Source organism: Ascaphus truei, unplaced genomic scaffold (genome assembly GCF_040206685.1).
Source record: "Ascaphus truei isolate aAscTru1 unplaced genomic scaffold, aAscTru1.hap1 HAP1_SCAFFOLD_637, whole genome shotgun sequence".
Taxonomy (NCBI): Eukaryota; Metazoa; Chordata; class Amphibia; order Anura; family Ascaphidae; genus Ascaphus; species Ascaphus truei.
The window spans coordinates 68,452-89,317 of record NW_027456970.1 but is presented as its reverse complement, the minus strand read 5'-3'; the positions used below and the strand labels follow the sequence as shown (position 1 = coordinate 89,317).

General features: G+C 42.2%; 8 non-coding genes across 8 annotated transcripts; all 8 read right to left on the bottom strand.

Moving 5' to 3' along the window:
- Positions 1-692: 692 nt before the first annotated feature.
- Positions 693-764, bottom strand: TRNAE-CUC (transfer RNA glutamic acid (anticodon CUC)). Its single transcript has one exon. It is a non-coding gene; the product is annotated as a tRNA-Glu (tRNA).
- Positions 765-3,492: 2,728 nt separating this feature from the next.
- Positions 3,493-3,564, bottom strand: TRNAE-CUC (transfer RNA glutamic acid (anticodon CUC)). Its single transcript has one exon. It is a non-coding gene; the product is annotated as a tRNA-Glu (tRNA).
- Positions 3,565-6,284: 2,720 nt separating this feature from the next.
- TRNAE-CUC (transfer RNA glutamic acid (anticodon CUC)) lies at positions 6,285-6,356 on the bottom strand. The gene has a single exon. It is a non-coding gene; the product is annotated as a tRNA-Glu (tRNA).
- A 2,730-nt stretch (positions 6,357-9,086) lies between these two features.
- On the bottom strand, positions 9,087-9,158 carry TRNAE-CUC (transfer RNA glutamic acid (anticodon CUC)). Its single transcript has one exon. It is a non-coding gene; the product is annotated as a tRNA-Glu (tRNA).
- A 2,728-nt stretch (positions 9,159-11,886) lies between these two features.
- TRNAE-CUC (transfer RNA glutamic acid (anticodon CUC)) lies at positions 11,887-11,958 on the bottom strand. The gene has a single exon. It is a non-coding gene; the product is annotated as a tRNA-Glu (tRNA).
- Positions 11,959-14,683: 2,725 nt separating this feature from the next.
- On the bottom strand, positions 14,684-14,755 carry TRNAE-CUC (transfer RNA glutamic acid (anticodon CUC)). Its single transcript has one exon. It is a non-coding gene; the product is annotated as a tRNA-Glu (tRNA).
- Positions 14,756-17,491: 2,736 nt separating this feature from the next.
- TRNAE-CUC (transfer RNA glutamic acid (anticodon CUC)) lies at positions 17,492-17,563 on the bottom strand. The gene has a single exon. It is a non-coding gene; the product is annotated as a tRNA-Glu (tRNA).
- A 2,695-nt stretch (positions 17,564-20,258) lies between these two features.
- TRNAE-CUC (transfer RNA glutamic acid (anticodon CUC)) lies at positions 20,259-20,330 on the bottom strand. The gene has a single exon. It is a non-coding gene; the product is annotated as a tRNA-Glu (tRNA).
- Positions 20,331-20,866: the final 536 nt, after the last annotated feature.

Sequence of the window (20,866 nt, the reverse complement as noted above, 5' to 3'; positions counted from 1 at the left end):
TCGGTAAATACTTGTCATTTTCCACTTCAGCCATTTTAATTCCCCCCCTTTAAATTATTGAACTGGTTGATGTGTATATATATATATATATATATATATATATATTTCAACCATTATCACCTACAGTAGCATACAGTGCTCCCACTGCAGCAAGGGATTCTGGGAAATGACATGCAATGTTTACTCGCTCATCCCACAACGTGGCGGTATCAAATATAGCGTTTTCCCAGTTATTATATCCCTGCTGGATGTAGGATAATCCCAGCCAAACCCACATACTTATTACATTCCCGTTATGTCACATGTATTATTTCCTGTGAAGGAAGCACTAAGTATATTCCCATTATGGTCACAAATTGGACGATAATGTATTTCCATTATGTCTCCTATTATTTTCCCAGGATATCTCATAGAATACTGTCATCCAAAACCACCTATGGATTGAATGATTGAAAAATATGCCTCGGTTTTGTGCCAAGATTGTCTTTCCCCGACTAGCGCATTCTCTTCTTGGAATATTTCAATTGACATGCTCACTTAATACAATTCTTAACGTCACTTCCATGATCCTTTCAGTTTTATTAATTGAATTAGCAAGAGCTCTGTTTATGCAAATGTAAAAAAAAAAGGAAATTCTGTTCAACTTAAGACATGAAAAGAAAAAGAATCATTACGGTTTTCAAAACAAAGCTTTCCCTGACCGGGGATCGAACCCGGGCCGCGGCGGTGAGAGCGCCGAATCCTAACCACTAGACAATCAGGGAGGATGTGTAGTGTAGTGCTCTGTGGTGTGGTGACTATGGGTTTATTTACTGAGGTCTGATGATTCCACGATCATTCTCACCCAATCTTCCACAGCCCCTGGACTCAGAGCTATTTCTGATAACTAGCATTAAACAGTGCACGTTCACAGCCACATTTGCCCTGCAGAAAGTACTGTAAAGCAACCGGCACTGACAGCCACCCACCTCCAAAAGTGGGGGATTAGCTCAAATGGTAGAGCGCTCGCTTAGCATGTAAGAGGTAGCGGGATCTTTAACTTTTTTTGTGTTTAGTCAGTAAGGGAAGTTGTTTCAGATATTCTACTTAGAAATAAAAATTAGATCACTGATTTAAATGATGACTTTACTGTACTGAAGCTTGTTTGTGTTATTGATTGTAGCAAATACATTACAATAACTAAACTAGTGCTAGGCTTTTTACCCCCTCAAAGCTCTGAGACACCAAGGCAGGTGAATATTTCCTCCACCAGAGCTCCAAGAGACACCCACCTCAGCTCATAGACTCAAGAGAAGAAGACGACACACATAAAACCTTCTTGCATTATGTATATTCCAATTATGGTGACAAACTGGATAATATTTCCATTATGTCTCCTATTATTTTTCCATGATGTCTCTTATTATTATTATATCATACAGGATGTAGGATACTGTCATCCAAAACCACATCATTATTGAATGATTGAAAATGATGCCTCCGTTTTACGTCAAGATTGTCTTGACACTTAGACCCCCAAGATATCAATAGAGCCTCACTTAAAAGACTACATTATTTTTGATTCAAATGGACTTTTATGGTGCAGAAGCCGCATGGCGCCTGTGCCTACAGTGTATGTATTTGTCAGTGTGTCTCTATCTGCATTTCTGTCTCTTGATGGCCAGTCAGCCTGTGTGATGATGTCAGCCTGTCTGTGATGTAAGAGACACATTGTGATATCATCACATACTGTAGACTGGCTGGCAGGTGTAAAGCTTCTAAAAGAGAGAGGGAGAGAGGGAGAAAGAGAGAGAGAGAGAGAGAGAGAGAGAGGAGAGAGGGGGGGAGAGAGAGGAGAGAGGGGGGGAGAGAGAGAAAGGAAGAGAGAGAGAGGGGGAGGGGGAGAGAGAGGGGGGGAGAGAGAGAGGAAGAGAGGGAGCAAGCAGCTCCTCCCTCCCATGCAAATCACCTGGAGGGAGAGGAGAGGAGCAAACGGACAGAAGCCTGTGCTGCTTCTAATGGGACAGGATTTGGGGTGCTGTTTCTTGCTCTATCTCCCTCCCTCCCACTGTCTCAGGTGCAGAAAGTTTTCAAGGGAGAGAGGAAAGGAAGGGGAAAATGGAAGCTGAGGAGAGCTGGTCCTGTCCCTCTTGTTGGTAAAGAGGGGGCATCCAGAAAGAGGTAAGGAGATAGTTTTATTTTAATTCAAGAAGGAGTGCCTGGTGGCGAAGCTAGCGTGCTCTGTCACACTACAGACCCCTCCCTGTGTGCGTGCGTGTGCGTGTGTGTGCGCGCGCGCGGGTGTCTGTGTCTGCAGGGGGTATCTGTCCCATCCATAGATATCAGGGGTACTGCGGCTGCTGCTGTTCAAACTTTAGCATTAGGCACATCCCTTTGGTGTTACTGTAATAAGCGTTTCTAGTACCATCTTTTTTGCTCTGTTCACCCACATCTTTACATTGCAGATAGTGCTGTGTGTGTGTGTGTGTGTGTGTGTGTGCGTGTGTGCGTGTGTATAGCATGTGTTTGAAACACTATACTGTATCTGCATAGAAAAAAAGCCTTCTTTTAGTAATGTACAGTTCAAATATGAACATGACCCCATCTCATCTCATCCCCTGACTGGATACAAAACATTCATGTATTCTTTTGCAACTTTTCATGCAATTTGCTTGCACCATTTCAGAGAAATTAAATATTTAAAATGGAAATAAATTGGTAACCGCAATAACAAACAACACTGTACATGCTAATGGGTACATCCATGTAAGCAGTACATACATGCTCAGGAGTCGTTTTTTTGGATCGGTAAATACTTGTCATTTTCCACTTCAGCCATTTTAATTCCCCCCCTTTAAATTATTGAACTGGTTGATGTGTATATATATATATATATATATATATATATATATATATATATATATATTTCAACCATTATCACCTACAGTAGCATACAGTGCTCCCACTGCAGCAAGGGATTCTGGGAAATGACATGCAATGTTTACTCGCTCATCCCACAACGTGGCGGTATCAAATATAGCGTTTTCCCAGTTATTATATCCCTGCTGGATGTAGGATAATCCCAGCCAAACCCACATACTTATTACATTCCCGTTATGTCACATGTATTATTTCCTGTGAAGGAAGCACTAAGTATATTCCCATTATGGCCACAAATTGGACGATAATGTATTTCCATTATGTCTCCTATTATTTTCCCAGGATATCTCATAGAATACTGTCATCCAAAACCACCTATGGATTGAATGATTGAAAAATATGCCTCGGTTTTGTGCCAAGATTGTCTTTCCCCGACTAGCGTATTCTCTTCTTGGAATATTTCAATTGACATGCTCACTTAATACAATTCTTAACGTCACTTCCATGATCCTTTCAGTTTTATTAATTGAATTAGCAAGAGCTCTGTTTATGCAAATGTAAAAAAAAAAGGAAATTCTGTTCAACTTAAGACATGAAAAGAAAAAGAATCATTACGGTTTTCAAAACAAAGCTTTCCCTGACCGGGGATCGAACCCGGGCCGCGGCGGTGAGAGCGCCGAATCCTAACCACTAGACAATCAGGGAGGATGTGTAGTGTAGTGCTCTGTGGTGTGGTGACTATGGGTTTATTTACTGGGGTCTGATGATTCCACGATCATTCTCACCCAATCTTCCACAGCCCCTGGACTCAGAGCTATTTCTGATAACTAGCATTAAACAGTGCACGTTCACAGCCACATTTGCCCTGCAGAAAGTACTGTAAAGCAACCGGCACTGACAGCCACCCACCTCCAAAAGTGGGGGATTAGCTCAAATGGTAGAGCGCTCGCTTAGCATGTAAGAGGTAGCGGGATCTTTAACTTTTTTTGTGTTTAGTCAGTAAGGGAAGTTGTTTCAGATATTCTACTTAGAAATAAAAATTAGATCACTGATTTAAATGACGACTTTACTGTACTGAAGCTTGTTTGTGTTATTGATTGTAGCAAATACATTACAATAACTAAACTAGTGCTAGGCTTTTTACCCCCTCAAAGCTCTGAGACACCAAGGCAGGTGAATATTTCCTCCACCAGAGCTCCAAGAGACACCCACCTCAGCTCATAGACTCAAGAGAAGAAGACGACACACATAAAACCTTCTTGCATTATGTATATTCCAATTATGGTGACAAACTGGATAATATTTCCATTATGTCTCCTATTATTTTTCCATGATGTCTCTTATTATTATTATATCATACAGGATGTAGGATACTGTCATCCAAAACCACATCATTATTGAATGATTGAAAATGATGCCTCCGTTTTACGTCAAGATTGTCTTGACACTTAGACCCCCAAGATATCAATAGAGCCTCACTTAAAAGACTACATTATTTTTGATTCAAATGGACTTTTATGGTGCAGAAGCCGCATGGCGCCTGTGCCTACAGTGTATGTGTTTGTCAGTGTGTCTCTATCTGCATTTCTGTCTCTTGATGGCCAGTCAGCCTGTGTGATGATGTCAGCCTGTCTGTGATGTAAGAGACACATTGTGATATCATCACATACTGTAGACTGGCTGGCAGGTGTAAAGCTTCTAAAAGAGAGAGGGAGAGAGGGAGAAAGAGAGAGAGAGAGAGAGAGAGAGAGGAGAGGGGGGGAGAGAGAGGAGAGAGGGGGGGAGAGAGAGAGAGAGGAAGAGAGAGAGAGGGGGAGGGGGAGAGAGAGGGGGGGAGAGAGAGAGGAAGAGAGGGAGCAAGCAGCTCCTCCCTCCCATGCAAATCACCTGGAGGGAGAGGAGAGGAGCAAACGGACAGAAGCCTGTGCTGCTTCTTATGGGACAGGATTTGGGGTGCTGTTTCTTGCTCTATCTCCCTCCCTCCCACTGTCTCAGGTGCAGAAAGTTTTCAAGGGAGAGAGGAAAGGAAGGGGAAAATGGAAGCTGAGGAGAGCTGGTCCTGTCCCTCTTGTTGGTAAAGAGGGGGCATCCAGAAAGAGGTAAGGAGATAGTTTTATTTTAATTCAAGAAGGAGTGCCTGGTGGCGAAGCTAGCATGCTCTGTCACACTACAGACCCCTCCCTGTGTGCGTGCGTGTGCGTGTGTGTGCGCGCGCGCGGGTGTCTGTGTCTGCAGGGGGTATCTGTCCCATCCATAGATATCAGGGGTACTGCGGCTGCTGCTGTTCAAACTTTAGCATTAGGCACATCCCTTTGGTGTTACTGTAATAAGCGTTTCTAGTACCATCTTTTTTGCTCTGTTCACCCACATCTTTACATTGCAGATAGTGCTGTGTGTGTGTGTGTGTGTGTGTGTGTGCGTGTGTGCGTGTGTATAGCATGTGTTTGAAACACTATACTGTATCTGCATAGAAAAAAAGCCTTCTTTTAGTAATGTACAGTTCAAATATGAACATGACCCCATCTCATCTCATCCCCTGACTGGATACAAAACATTCATGTATTCTTTTGCAACTTTTCATGCAATTTGCTTGCACCATTTCAGAGAAATTAAATATTTAAAATGGAAATAAATTGGTAACCGCAATAACAAACAACACTGTACATGCTAATGGGTACATCCATGTAAGCAGTACATACATGCTCAGGAGTCGTTTTTTTGGATCGGTAAATACTTGTCATTTTCCACTTCAGCCATTTTAATTCCCCCCCTTTAAATTATTGAACTGGTTGATGTGTATATATATATATATATATATATATATATATATATATATATTTCAACCATTATCACCTACAGTAGCATACAGTGCTCCCACTGCAGCAAGGGATTCTGGGAAATGACATGCAATGTTTACTCGCTCATCCCACAACGTGGCGGTATCAAATATAGCGTTTTCCCAGTTATTATATCCCTGCTGGATGTAGGATAATCCCAGCCAAACCCACATACTTATTACATTCCCGTTATGTCACATGTATTATTTCCTGTGAAGGAAGCACTAAGTATATTCCCATTATGGCCACAAATTGGACGATAATGTATTTCCATTATGTCTCCTATTATTTTCCCAGGATATCTCATAGAATACTGTCATCCAAAACCACCTATGGATTGAATGATTGAAAAATATGCCTCGGTTTTGTGCCAAGATTGTCTTTCCCCGACTAGCGTATTCTCTTCTTGGAATATTTCAATTGACATGCTCACTTAATACAATTCTTAACGTCACTTCCATGATCCTTTCAGTTTTATTAATTGAATTAGCAAGAGCTCTGTTTATGCAAATGTAAAAAAAAAAGGAAATTCTGTTCAACTTAAGACATGAAAAGAAAAAGAATCATTACGGTTTTCAAAACAAAGCTTTCCCTGACCGGGGATCGAACCCGGGCCGCGGCGGTGAGAGCGCCGAATCCTAACCACTAGACAATCAGGGAGGATGTGTAGTGTAGTGCTCTGTGGTGTGGTGACTATGGGTTTATTTACTGGGGTCTGATGATTCCACGATCATTCTCACCCAATCTTCCACAGCCCCTGGACTCAGAGCTATTTCTGATAACTAGCATTAAACAGTGCACGTTCACAGCCACATTTGCCCTGCAGAAAGTACTGTAAAGCAACCGGCACTGACAGCCACCCACCTCCAAAAGTGGGGGATTAGCTCAAATGGTAGAGCGCTCGCTTAGCATGTAAGAGGTAGCGGGATCTTTAACTTTTTTTGTGTTTAGTCAGTAAGGGAAGTTGTTTCAGATATTCTACTTAGAAATAAAAATTAGATCACTGATTTAAATGATGACTTTACTGTACTGAAGCTTGTTTGTGTTATTGATTGTAGCAAATACATTACAATAACTAAACTAGTGCTAGGCTTTTTACCCCCTCAAAGCTCTGAGACACCAAGGCAGGTGAATATTTCCTCCACCAGAGCTCCAAGAGACACCCACCTCAGCTCATAGACTCAAGAGAAGAAGACGACACACATAAAACCTTCTTGCATTATGTATATTCCAATTATGGTGACAAACTGGATAATATTTCCATTATGTCTCCTATTATTTTTCCATGATGTCTCTTATTATTATTATATCATACAGGATGTAGGATACTGTCATCCAAAACCACATCATTATTGAATGATTGAAAATGATGCCTCCGTTTTACGTCAAGATTGTCTTGACACTTAGACCCCCAAGATATCAATAGAGCCTCACTTAAAAGACTACATTATTTTTGATTCAAATGGACTTTTATGGTGCAGAAGCCGCATGGCGCCTGTGCCTACAGTGTATGTGTTTGTCAGTGTGTCTCTATCTGCATTTCTGTCTCTTGATGGCCAGTCAGCCTGTGTGATGATGTCAGCCTGTCTGTGATGTAAGAGACACATTGTGATATCATCACATACTGTAGACTGGCTGGCAGGTGTAAAGCTTCTAAAAGAGAGAGGGAGAGAGGGAGAAAGAGAGAGAGAGAGAGAGAGAGAGAGAGAGAGGAGAGGGGGGGAGAGAGAGGAGAGAGGGGGGGAGAGAGAGAGAGAGGAAGAGAGAGAGAGGGGGAGGGGGAGGGGGAGAGAGAGGGGGGGAGAGAGAGAGGAAGAGAGGGAGCAAGCAGCTCCTCCCTCCCATGCAAATCACCTGGAGGGAGAGGAGAGGAGCAAACGGACAGAAGCCTGTGCTGCTTCTTATGGGACAGGATTTGGGGTGCTGTTTCTTGCTCTATCTCCCTCCCTCCCACTGTCTCAGGTGCAGAAAGTTTTCAAGGGAGAGAGGAAAGGAAGGGGAAAATGGAAGCTGAGGAGAGCTGGTCCTGTCCCTCTTGTTGGTAAAGAGGGGGCATCCAGAAAGAGGTAAGGAGATAGTTTTATTTTAATTCAAGAAGGAGTGCCTGGTGGCGAAGCTAGCATGCTCTGTCACACTACAGACCCCTCCCTGTGTGCGTGCGTGTGCGTGTGTGTGCGCGCGCGCGGGTGTCTGTGTCTGCAGGGGGTATCTGTCCCATCCATAGATATCAGGGGTACTGCGGCTGCTGCTGTTCAAACTTTAGCATTAGGCACATCCCTTTGGTGTTACTGTAATAAGCGTTTCTAGTACCATCTTTTTTGCTCTGTTCACCCACATCTTTACATTGCAGATAGTGCTGTGTGTGTGTGTGTGTGTGTGTGTGTGCGTGTGTGCGTGTGTATAGCATGTGTTTGAAACACTATACTGTATCTGCATAGAAAAAAAGCCTTCTTTTAGTAATGTACAGTTCAAATATGAACATGACCCCATCTCATCTCATCCCCTGACTGGATACAAAACATTCATGTATTCTTTTGCAACTTTTCATGCAATTTGCTTGCACCATTTCAGAGAAATTAAATATTTAAAATGGAAATAAATTGGTAACCGCAATAACAAACAACACTGTACATGCTAATGGGTACATCCATGTAAGCAGTACATACATGCTCAGGAGTCGTTTTTTTGGATCGGTAAATACTTGTCATTTTCCACTTCAGCCATTTTAATTCCCCCCCTTTAAATTATTGAACTGGTTGATGTGTATATATATATATATATATATATATATATATATATATATTTCAACCATTATCACCTACAGTAGCATACAGTGCTCCCACTGCAGCAAGGGATTCTGGGAAATGACATGCAATGTTTACTCGCTCATCCCACAACGTGGCGGTATCAAATATAGCGTTTTCCCAGTTATTATATCCCTGCTGGATGTAGGATAATCCCAGCCAAACCCACATACTTATTACATTCCCGTTATGTCACATGTATTATTTCCTGTGAAGGAAGCACTAAGTATATTCCCATTATGGCCACAAATTGGACGATAATGTATTTCCATTATGTCTCCTATTATTTTCCCAGGATATCTCATAGAATACTGTCATCCAAAACCACCTATGGATTGAATGATTGAAAAATATGCCTCGGTTTTGTGCCAAGATTGTCTTTCCCCGACTAGCGTATTCTCTTCTTGGAATATTTCAATTGACATGCTCACTTAATACAATTCTTAACGTCACTTCCATGATCCTTTCAGTTTTATTAATTGAATTAGCAAGAGCTCTGTTTATGCAAATGTAAAAAAAAAAGGAAATTCTGTTCAACTTAAGACATGAAAAGAAAAAGAATCATTACGGTTTTCAAAACAAAGCTTTCCCTGACCGGGGATCGAACCCGGGCCGCGGCGGTGAGAGCGCCGAATCCTAACCACTAGACAATCAGGGAGGATGTGTAGTGTAGTGTTCTGTGGTGTGGTGACTATGGGTTTATTTACTGGGGTCTGATGATTCTACGATCATTCTCACCCAATCTTCCACAGCCCCTGGACTCAGAGCTATTTCTGATAACTAGCATTAAACAGTGCACGTTCACAGCCACATTTGCCCTGCAGAAAGTACTGTAAAGCAACCGGCACTGACAGCCACCCACCTCCAAAAGTGGGGGATTAGCTCAAATGGTAGAGCGCTCGCTTAGCATGTAAGAGGTAGCGGGATCTTTAACTTTTTTTGTGTTTAGTCAGTAAGGGAAGTTGTTTCAGATATTCTACTTAGAAATAAAAATTAGATCACTGATTTAAATGATGACTTTACTGTACTGAAGCTTGTTTGTGTTATTGATTGTAGCAAATACATTACAATAACTAAACTAGTGCTAGGCTTTTTACCCCCTCAAAGCTCTGAGACACCAAGGCAGGTGAATATTTCCTCCACCAGAGCTCCAAGAGACACCCACCTCAGCTCATAGACTCAAGAGAAGAAGACGACACACATAAAACCTTCTTGCATTATGTATATTCCAATTATGGTGACAAACTGGATAATATTTCCATTATGTCTCCTATTATTTTTCCATGATGTCTCTTATTATTATTATATCATACAGGATGTAGGATACTGTCATCCAAAACCACATCATTATTGAATGATTGAAAATTATGCCTCCGTTTTACGTCAAGATTGTCTTGACACTTAGACCCCCAAGATATCAATAGAGCCTCACTTAAAAGACTACATTATTTTTGATTCAAATGGACTTTTATGGTGCAGAAGCCGCATGGCGCCTGTGCCTACAGTGTATGTGTTTGTCAGTGTGTCTCTATCTGCATTTCTGTCTCTTGATGGCCAGTCAGCCTGTGTGATGATGTCAGCCTGTCTGTGATGTAAGAGACACATTGTGATATCATCACATACTGTAGACTGGCTGGCAGGTGTAAAGCTTCTAAAAGAGAGAGGGAGAGAGGGAGAAAGAGAGAGAGAGAGAGAGAGAGAGAGAGAGAGGAGAGGGGGGGAGAGAGAGGAGAGAGGGGGGGAGAGAGAGAGAGAGGAAGAGAGAGAGAGGGGGAGGGGGAGGGGGAGAGAGAGGGGGGGAGAGAGAGAGGAAGAGAGGGAGCAAGCAGCTCCTCCCTCCCATGCAAATCACCTGGAGGGAGAGGAGAGGAGCAAACGGACAGAAGCCTGTGCTGCTTCTTATGGGACAGGATTTGGGGTGCTGTTTCTTGCTCTATCTCCCTCCCTCCCACTGTCTCAGGTGCAGAAAGTTTTCAAGGGAGAGAGGAAAGGAAGGGGAAAATGGAAGCTGAGGAGAGCTGGTCCTGTCCCTCTTGTTGGTAAAGAGGGGGCATCCAGAAAGAGGTAAGGAGATAGTTTTATTTTAATTCAAGAAGGAGTGCCTGGTGGCGAAGCTAGCATGCTCTGTCACACTACAGACCCCTCCCTGTGTGCGTGCGTGTGCGTGTGTGTGCGCGCGCGCGGGTGTCTGTGTCTGCAGGGGGTATCTGTCCCATCCATAGATATCAGGGGTACTGCGGCTGCTGCTGTTCAAACTTTAGCATTAGGCACATCCCTTTGGTGTTACTGTAATAAGCGTTTCTAGTACCATCTTTTTTGCTCTGTTCACCCACATCTTTACATTGCAGATAGTGCTGTGTGTGTGTGTGTGTGTGTGTGTGTGTGCGTGTGTGCGTGTGTATAGCATGTGTTTGAAACACTATACTGTATCTGCATAGAAAAAAAGCCTTCTTTTAGTAATGTACAGTTCAAATATGAACATGACCCCATCTCATCTCATCCCCTGACTGGATACAAAACATTCATGTATTCTTTTGCAACTTTTCATGCAATTTGCTTGCACCATTTCAGAGAAATTAAATATTTAAAATGGAAATAAATTGGTAACCGCAATAACAAACAACAGTGTACATGCTAATGGGTACATCCATGTAAGCAGTACATACATGCTCAGGAGTCGTTTTTTTGGATCGGTAAATACTTGTCATTTTCCACTTCAGCCATTTTAATTCCCCCCCTTTAAATTATTGAACTGGTTGATGTGTATATATATATATATATATATATATATATATATATTTCAACCATTATCACCTACAGTAGCATACAGTGCTCCCACTGCAGCAAGGGATTCTGGGAAATGACATGCAATGTTTACTCGCTCATCCCACAACGTGGCGGTATCAAATATAGCGTTTTCCCAGTTATTATATCCCTGCTGGATGTAGGATAATCCCAGCCAAACCCACATACTTATTACATTCCCGTTATGTCACATGTATTATTTCCTGTGAAGGAAGCACTAAGTATATTCCCATTATGGTCACAAATTGGACGATAATGTATTTCCATTATGTCTCCTATTATTTTCCCAGGATATCTCATAGAATACTGTCATCCAAAACCACCTATGGATTGAATGATTGAAAAATATGCCTCGGTTTTGTGCCAAGATTGTCTTTCCCCGACTAGCGTATTCTCTTCTTGGAATATTTCAATTGACATGCTCACTTAATACAATTCTTAACGTCACTTCCATGATCCTTTCAGTTTTATTAATTGAATTAGCAAGAGCTCTGTTTATGCAAATGTAAAAAAAAAAGGAAATTCTGTTCAACTTAAGACATGAAAAGAAAAAGAATCATTACGGTTTTCAAAACAAAGCTTTCCCTGACCGGGGATCGAACCCGGGCCGCGGCGGTGAGAGCGCCGAATCCTAACCACTAGACAATCAGGGAGGATATGTAGTGTAGTGCTCTGTGGTGTGGTGACTATGGGTTTATTTACTGGGGTCTGATGATTCCACGATCATTCTCACCCAATCTTCCACAGCCCCTGGACTCAGAGCTATTTCTGATAAGTAGCATTAAACAGTGCACGTTCACAGCCACATTTGCCCTGCAGAAAGTACTGTAAAGCAACCGGCACTGACAGCCACCCACCTCCAAAAGTGGGGGATTAGCTCAAATGGTAGAGCGCTCGCTTAGCATGTAAGAGGTAGCGGGATCTTTAACTTTTTTTGTGTTTAGTCAGTAAGGGAAGTTGTTTCAGATATTCTACTTAGAAATAAAAATTAGATCACTGATTTAAATGATGACTTTACTGTACTGAAGCTTGTTTGTGTTATTGATTGTAGCAAATACATTACAATAACTAAACTAGTGCTAGGCTTTTTACCCCCTCAAAGCTCTGAGACACCAAGGCAGGTGAATATTTCCTCCACCAGAGCTCCAAGAGACACCCACCTCAGCTCATAGACTCAAGAGAAGAAGACGACACACATAAAACCTTCTTGCATTATGTATATTCCAATTATGGTGACAAACTGGATAATATTTCCATTATGTCTCCTATTATTTTTCCATGATGTCTCTTATTATTATTATATCATACAGGATGTAGGATACTGTCATCCAAAACCACATCATTATTGAATGATTGAAAATGATGCCTCCGTTTTACGTCAAGATTGTCTTGACACTTAGACCCCCAAGATATCAATAGAGCCTCACTTAAAAGACTACATTATTTTTGATTCAAATGGACTTTTATGGTGCAGAAGTCGCATGGCGCCTGTGCCTACAGTGTATGTATTTGTCAGTGTGTCTCTATCTGCATTTCTGTCTCTTGATGGCCAGTCAGCCTGTGTGATGATGTCAGCCTGTCTGTGATGTAAGAGACACATTGTGATATCATCACATACTGTAGACTGGCTGGCAGGTGTAAAGCTTCTAAAAGAGAGAGGGAGAGAGGGAGAAAGAGAGAGAGAGAGAGAGAGAGAGAGAGGAGAGAGGGGGGGAGAGAGAGGAGAGAGGGGGGGAGAGAGAGAGAGGAAGAGAGAGAGAGGGGGAGGGGGAGAGAGAGGGGGGGAGAGAGAGAGGAAGAGAGGGAGCAAGCAGCTCCTCCCTCCCATGCAAATCACCTGGAGGGAGAGGAGAGGAGCAAACGGACAGAAGCCTGTGCTGCTTCTAATGGGACAGGATTTGGGGTGCTGTTTCTTGCTCTATCTCCCTCCCTCCCACTGTCTCAGGTGCAGAAAGTTTTCAAGGGAGAGAGGAAAGGAAGGGGAAAATGGAAGCTGAGGAGAGCTGGTCCTGTCCCTCTTGTTGGTAAAGAGGGGGCATCCAGAAAGAGGTAAGGAGATAGTTTTATTTTAATTCAAGAAGGAGTGCCTGGTGGCGAAGCTAGCGTGCTCTGTCACACTACAGACCCCTCCCTGTGTGCGTGCGTGTGCGTGTGTGTGCGCCGCGCGCGGGTGTCTGTGTCTGCAGGGGGTATCTGTCCCATCCATAGATATCAGGGGTACTGCGGCTGCTGCTGTTCAAACTTTAGCATTAGGCACATCCCTTTGGTGTTACTGTAATAAGCGTTTCTAGTACCATCTTTTTTGCTCTGTTCACCCACATCTTTACATTGCAGATAGTGCTGTGTGTGTGTGTGTGTGTGTGCGTGTGTGCGTGTGTATAGCATGTGTTTGAAACACTATACTGTATCTGCATAGAAAAAAAGCCTTCTTTTAGTAATGTACAGTTCAAATATGAACATGACCCCATCTCATCTCATCCCCTGACTGGATACAAAACATTCATGTATTCTTTTGCAACTTTTCATGCAATTTGCTTGCACCATTTCAGAGAAATTAAATATTTAAAATGGAAATAAATTGGTAACCGCAATAACAAACAACACTGTACATGCTAATGGGTACATCCATGTAAGCAGTACATACATGCTCAGGAGTCGTTTTTTTGGATCGGTAAATACTTGTCATTTTCCACTTCAGCCATTTTAATTCCCCCCCCTTTAAATTATTGAACTGGTTGATGTGTATATATATATATATATATATATATATATATATATATATATATATATATATTTCAACCATTATCACCTACAGTAGCATACAGTGCTCCCACTGCAGCAAGGGATTCTGGGAAATGACATGCAATGTTTACTCGCTCATCCACAACGTGGCGGTATCAAATATAGCGTTTTCCCAGTTATTATATCCCTGCTGGATGTAGGATAATCCCAGCCAAACCCACATACTTATTACATTCCCGTTATGTCACATGTATTATTTCCTGTGAAGGAAGCACTAAGTATATTCCCATTATGGTCACAAATTGGACGATAATGTATTTCCATTATGTCTCCTATTATTTTCCCAGGATATCTCATAGAATACTGTCATCCAAAACCACCTATGGATTGAATGATTGAAAAATATGCCTCGGTTTTGTGCCAAGATTGTCTTTCCCCGACTAGCGTATTCTCTTCTTGGAATATTTCAATTGACATGCTCACTTAATACAATTCTTAACGTCACTTCCATGATCCTTTCAGTTTTATTAATTGAATTAGCAAGAGCTCTGTTTATGCAAATGTAAAAAAAAGGAAATTCTGTTCAACTTAAGACATGAAAAGAAAAAGAATCATTACGGTTTTCAAAACAAAGCTTTCCCTGACCGGGGATCGAACCCGGGCCGCGGCGGTGAGAGCGCCGAATCCTAACCACTAGACAATCAGGGAGGATGTGTAGTGTAGTGCTCTGTGGTGTGGTGACTATGGGTTTATTTACTGGGGTCTGATGATTCCACGATCATTCTCACCCAATCTTCCACAGCCCCTGGACTCAGAGCTATTTCTGATAACTAGCATTAAACAGTGCACGTTCACAGCCACATTTGCCCTGCAGAAAGTACTGTAAAGCAACCGGCACTGACAGCCACCCACCTCCAAAAGTGGGGGATTAGCTCAAATGGTAGAGCGCTCGCTTAGCATGTAAGAGGTAGCGGGATCTTTAACTTTTTTTGTGTTTAGTCAGTAAGGGAAGTTGTTTCAGATATTCTACTTAGAAATAAAAATTAGATCACTGATTTAAATGATGACTTTACTGTACTGAAGCTTGTTTGTGTTATTGATTGTAGCAAATACATTACAATAACTAAACTAGTGCTAGGCTTTTTACCCCCTCAAAGCTCTGAGACACCAAGGCAGGTGAATATTTCCTCCACCAGAGCTCCAAGAGACACCCACCTCAGCTCATAGACTCAAGAGAAGAAGACGACACACATAAAACCTTCTTGCATTATGTATATTCCAATTATGGTGACAAACTGGATAATATTTCCATTATGTCTCCTATTATTTTTCCATGATGTCTCTTATTATTATTATATCATACAGGATGTAGGATACTGTCATCCAAAACCACATCATTATTGAATGATTGAAAATGATGCCTCCGTTTTACGTCAAGATTGTCTTGACACTTAGACCCCCAAGATATCAATAGAGCCTCACTTAAAAGACTACATTATTTTTGATTCAAATGGACTTTTATGGTGCAGAAGTCGCATGGCGCCTGTGCCTACAGTGTATGTATTTGTCAGTGTGTCTCTATCTGCATTTCTGTCTCTTGATGGCCAGTCAGCTGTGTGATGATGTCAGCCTGTCTGTGATGTAAGAGACACATTGTGATATCATCACATACTGTAGACTGGCTGGCAGGTGTAAAGCTTCTAAAAGAGAGAGGGAGAGAGGGAGAAAGAGAGAGAGAGAGAGAGAGAGAGAGGAGAGAGGGGGGGAGAGAGAGGAGAGAGGGGGGGAGAGAGAGAGAGGAAGAGAGAGAGAGGGGGAGGGGGAGAGAGAGGGGGGGAGAGAGAGAGGAAGAGAGGGAGCAAGCAGCTCCTCCCTCCCATGCAAATCACCTGGAGGGAGAGGAGAGGAGCAAACGGACAGAAGCCTGTGCTGCTTCTAATGGGACAGGATTTGGGGTGCTGTTTCTTGCTCTATCTCCCTCCCTCCCACTGTCTCAGGTGCAGAAAGTTTTCAAGGGAGAGAGGAAAGGAAGGGGAAAATGGAAGCTGAGGAGAGCTGGTCCTGTCCCTCTTGTTGGTAAAGAGGGGGCATCCAGAAAGAGGTAAGGAGATAGTTTTATTTTAATTCAAGAAGGAGTGCCTGGTGGCGAAGCTAGCGTGCTCTGTCACACTACAGACCCCTCCCTGTGTGCGTGCGTGTGCGTGTGGTGCGCGCGCGCGGGGTGTCTGTGTCTGCAGGGGGTATCTGTCCCATCCATAGATATCAGGGGTACTGCGGCTGCTGCTGTTCAAACTTTAGCATTAGGCACATCCCTTTGGTGTTACTGTAATAAGCGTTTCTAGTACCATCTTTTTTGCTCTGTTCACCCACATCTTTACATTGCAGATAGTGCTGTGTGTGTGTGTGTGTGTGTGTGTGTGTGTGTGTGTGTGCGTGTGTGCGTGTGTATAGCATGTGTTTGAAACACTATACTGTATCTGCATAGAAAAAAAGCCTTCTTTTAGTAATGTACAGTTCAAATATGAACATGACCCCATCTCATCTCATCCCCTGACTGGATACAAAACATTCATGTATTCTTTTGCAACTTTTCATGCAATTTGCTTGCACCATTTCAGAGAAATTAAATATTTAAAATGGAAATAAATTGGTAACCGCAATAACAAACAACACTGTACATGCTAATGGGTACATCCATGTAAGCAGTACATACATGCTCAGGAGTCGTTTTTTTGGATCGGTAAATACTTGTCATTTTCCACTTCAGCCATTTTAATTCCCCCCCTTTAAATTATTGAACTGGTTGATGTGTATATATATATATATATATATATATATATATATATATATATATATATTTCAACCATTATCACCTACAGTAGCATACAGTGCTCCCACTGCAGCAAGGGATTCTGGGAAATGACATGCAATGTTTACTCGCTCATCCCACAACGTGGCGGTATCAATATAGCGTTTTCCCAGTTATTATATCCCTGCTGGATGTAGGATAATCCCAGCCAAACCCACATACTTATTACATTCCCGTTATGTCACATGTATTATTTCCTGTGAAGGAAGCACTAAGTATATTCCCTTTATGGTCACAAATTGGACGATAATGTATTTCCATTATGTCTCCTATTATTTTCCCAGGATATCTCATAGAATACTGTCATCCAAAACCACCTATGGATTGAATGATTGAAAAATATGCCTCGGTTTTGTGCCAAGATTGTGTTTCCCCGACTAGCGTATTCTCTTCTTGGAATATTTCAATTGACATGCTCACTTAATACAATTCTTAACGTCACTTCCATGATCCTTTCAGTTTTATTAATTGAATTAGCAAGAGCTCTGTTTATGCAAATGTAAAAAAAAAAGGAAATTCTGTTCAACTTAAGACATGAAAAGAAAAAGAATCATTACGGTTTTCAAAACAAAGCTTTCCCTGACCGGGGATCGAACCCGGGCCGCGGCGGTGAGAGCGCCGAATCCTAACCACTAGACAATCAGGGAGGATGTGTAGTGTAGTGCTCTGTGGTGTGGTGACTATGGGTTTATTTACTGGGGTCTGATGATTCCACGATCATTCTCACCCAATCTTCCACAGCCCCTGGACTCAGAGCTATTTCTGATAACTAGCATTAAACAGTGCACGTTCACAGCCACATTTGCCCTGCAGAAAGTACTGTAAAGCAACCGGCACTGACAGCCACCCACCTCCAAAAGTGGGGGATTAGCTCAAATGGTAGAGCGCTCGCTTAGCATGTAAGAGGTAGCGGGATCTTTAACTTTTTTTGTGTTTAGTCAGTAAGGGAAGTTGTTTCAGATATTCTACTTAGAAATAAAAATTAGATCACTGATTTAAATGATGACTTTACTGTACTGAAGCTTGTTTGTGTTATTGATTGTAGCAAATACATTACAATAACTAAACTAGTGCTAGGCTTTTACCCCCTCAAAGCTCTGAGACACCAAGGCAGGTGAATATTTCCTCCACCAGAGCTCCAAGAGACACCCACCTCAGCTCATAGACTCAAGAGAAGAAGACGACACACATAAAACCTTCTTGCATTATGTATATTCCAATTATGGTGACAAACTGGATAATATTTCCATTATGTCTCCTATTATTTTTCCATGATGTCTCTTATTATTATTATATCATACAGGATGTAGGATACTGTCATCCAAAACCACATCATTATTGAATGATTGAAAATGATGCCTCCGTTTTACGTCAAGATTGTCTTGACACTTAGACCCCCAAGATATCAATAGAGCCTCACTTAAAAGACTACATTATTTTTGATTCAAATGGACTTTTATGGTGCAGAAGCCGCATGGCGCCTGTGCCTACAGTGTATGTATTTGTCAGTGTGTCTCTATCTGCATTTCTGTCTCTTGATGGCCAGTCAGCATGTGTGATGATGTCAGCCTGTCTGTGATGTAAGAGACACATTGTGATATCATCACATACTGTAGACTGGCTGGCAGGTGTAAAGCTTCTAAAGAGAGAGGGAGAGAGGGAGAAAGAGAGAGAGAGAGAGGAGAGAGGGGGGGAGAGAGAGGAGAGAGGGGGGGAGAGAGAGAGAGGGGGAGGGGGAGAGAGGGGGGGAGAGGAGAGAGGAAGAGAGGGAGCAAGCAGCTCCTCCCTCCCATGCAAATCACCTGGAGGGAGAGGAGAGGAGCAAACGGACAGAAGCCTGTGCTGCTTCTAATGGGACAGGATTTGGGGTGCTGTTTCTTGCTCTATCTCCTCCCTCCCACTGTCTCAGGTGCAGAAAGTTTTCAAGGGAGAGAGGAAAGGAAGGGGAAAATGGAAGCTGAGGAGAGCTGGTCCTGTCCCTCTTGTTGGTAAAGAGGGGGCATCCAGAAAGAGGTAAGGAGATAGTTTTATTTTAATTCAAGAAGGAGTGCCTGGTGGCGAAGCTAGCGTGCTCTGTCACACTACAGACCCCTCCCTGTGTGCGTGCGTGTGCGTGTGTGTGCGCGCGCGCGGGTGTCTGTGTCTGCAGGGGGTATCTGTCCCATCCATAGATATCAGGGGTACTGCGGCTGCTGCTGTTCAAACTTTAGCATTAGGCACATCCCTTTGGTGTTACTGTAATAAGCGTTTCTAGTACCATCTTTTTTGCTCTGTTCACCCACATCTTTACATTGCAGATAGTGCTGTGTGTGTGTGTGTGTGTGTGTGTGTGTGTGTGTGCGTGTGTGCGTGTGTATAGCATGTGTTTGAAACACTATACTGTATCTGCATAGAAAAAAAGCCTTCTTTTAGTAATGTACAGTTCAAATATGAACATGACCCCATCTCATCTCATCCCCTGACTGGATACAAAACATTCATGTATTCTTTTGCAACTTTTCATGCAATTTGCTTGCACCATTTCAGAGAAATTAAATATTTAAAATGGAAATAAATTGGTAACCGCAATAACAAACAACACTGTACATGCTAATGGGTACATCCATGTAAGCAGTACATACATGCTCAGGAGTCGTTTTTTTGGATCGGTAAATACTTGTCATTTTCCACTTCAGCCATTTTAATTCCCCCCTTTAAATTATTGAACTGGTTGATGTGTATATATATATATATATATATATATATATATATATATATTTCAACCATTATCACCTACAGTAGCATACAGTGCTCCCACTGCAGCAAGGGATTCTGGAAATGACATGCAATGTTTACTCGCTCATCCCACAACGTGGCGGTATCAAATATAGCGTTTTCCCAGTTATTATATCCCTGCTGGATGTAGGATAATCCCAGCCAAACCCACATACTTATTACATTCCCGTTATGTCACATGTATTATTTCCTGTGAAGGAAGCACTAAGTATATTCCCATTATGGTCACAAATTGGACGATAATGTATTTCCATTATGTCTCCTATTATTTTCCCAGGATATCTCATAGAATACTGTCATCCAAAACCACCTATGGATTGAATGATTGAAAAATATGCCTCGGTTTTGTGCCAAGATTGTCTTTCCCCGACTAGCGTATTCTCTTCTTGGAATATTTCAATTGACATGCTCACTTAATACAATTCTTAACGTCACTTCCATGATCCTTTCAGTTTTATTAATTGAATTAGCAAGAGCTCTGTTTATGCAAATGTAAAAAAAAAGGAAATTCTGTTCAACTTAAGACATGAAAAGAAAAAGAATCATTACGGTTTTCAAAACAAAGCTTTCCCTGACCGGGGATCGAACCCGGGCCGCGGCGGTGAGAGCGCCGAATCCTAACCACTAGACAATCAGGGAGGATGTGTAGTGTAGTGCTCTGTGGTGTGGTGACTATGGGTTTATTTACTGGGGTCTGATGATTCCACGATCATTCTCACCCAATCTTCCACAGCCCCTGGACTCAGAGCTATTTCTGATAAGTAGCATTAAACAGTGCACGTTCACAGCCACATTTGCCCTGCAGAAAGTACTGTAAAGCAACCGGCACTGACAGCCACCCACCTCCAAAAGTGGGGGATTAGCTCAAATGGTAGAGCGCTCGCTTAGCATGTAAGAGGTAGCGGGATCTTTAACTTTTTTTGTGTTTAGTCAGTAAGGGAAGTTGTTTCAGATATTCTACTTAGAAATAAAATTAGATCACTGATTTAAATGATGACTTTACTGTACTGAAGCTTGTTTGTGTTATTGATTGTAGCAAATACATTACAATAACTAAACTAGTGCTAGGCTTTTTACCCCCTCAAAGCTCTGAGACACCAAGGCAGGTGAATATTTCCTCCACCAGAGCTCCAAGAGACACCCACCTCAGCTCATAGACTCAAGAGAAGAAGACG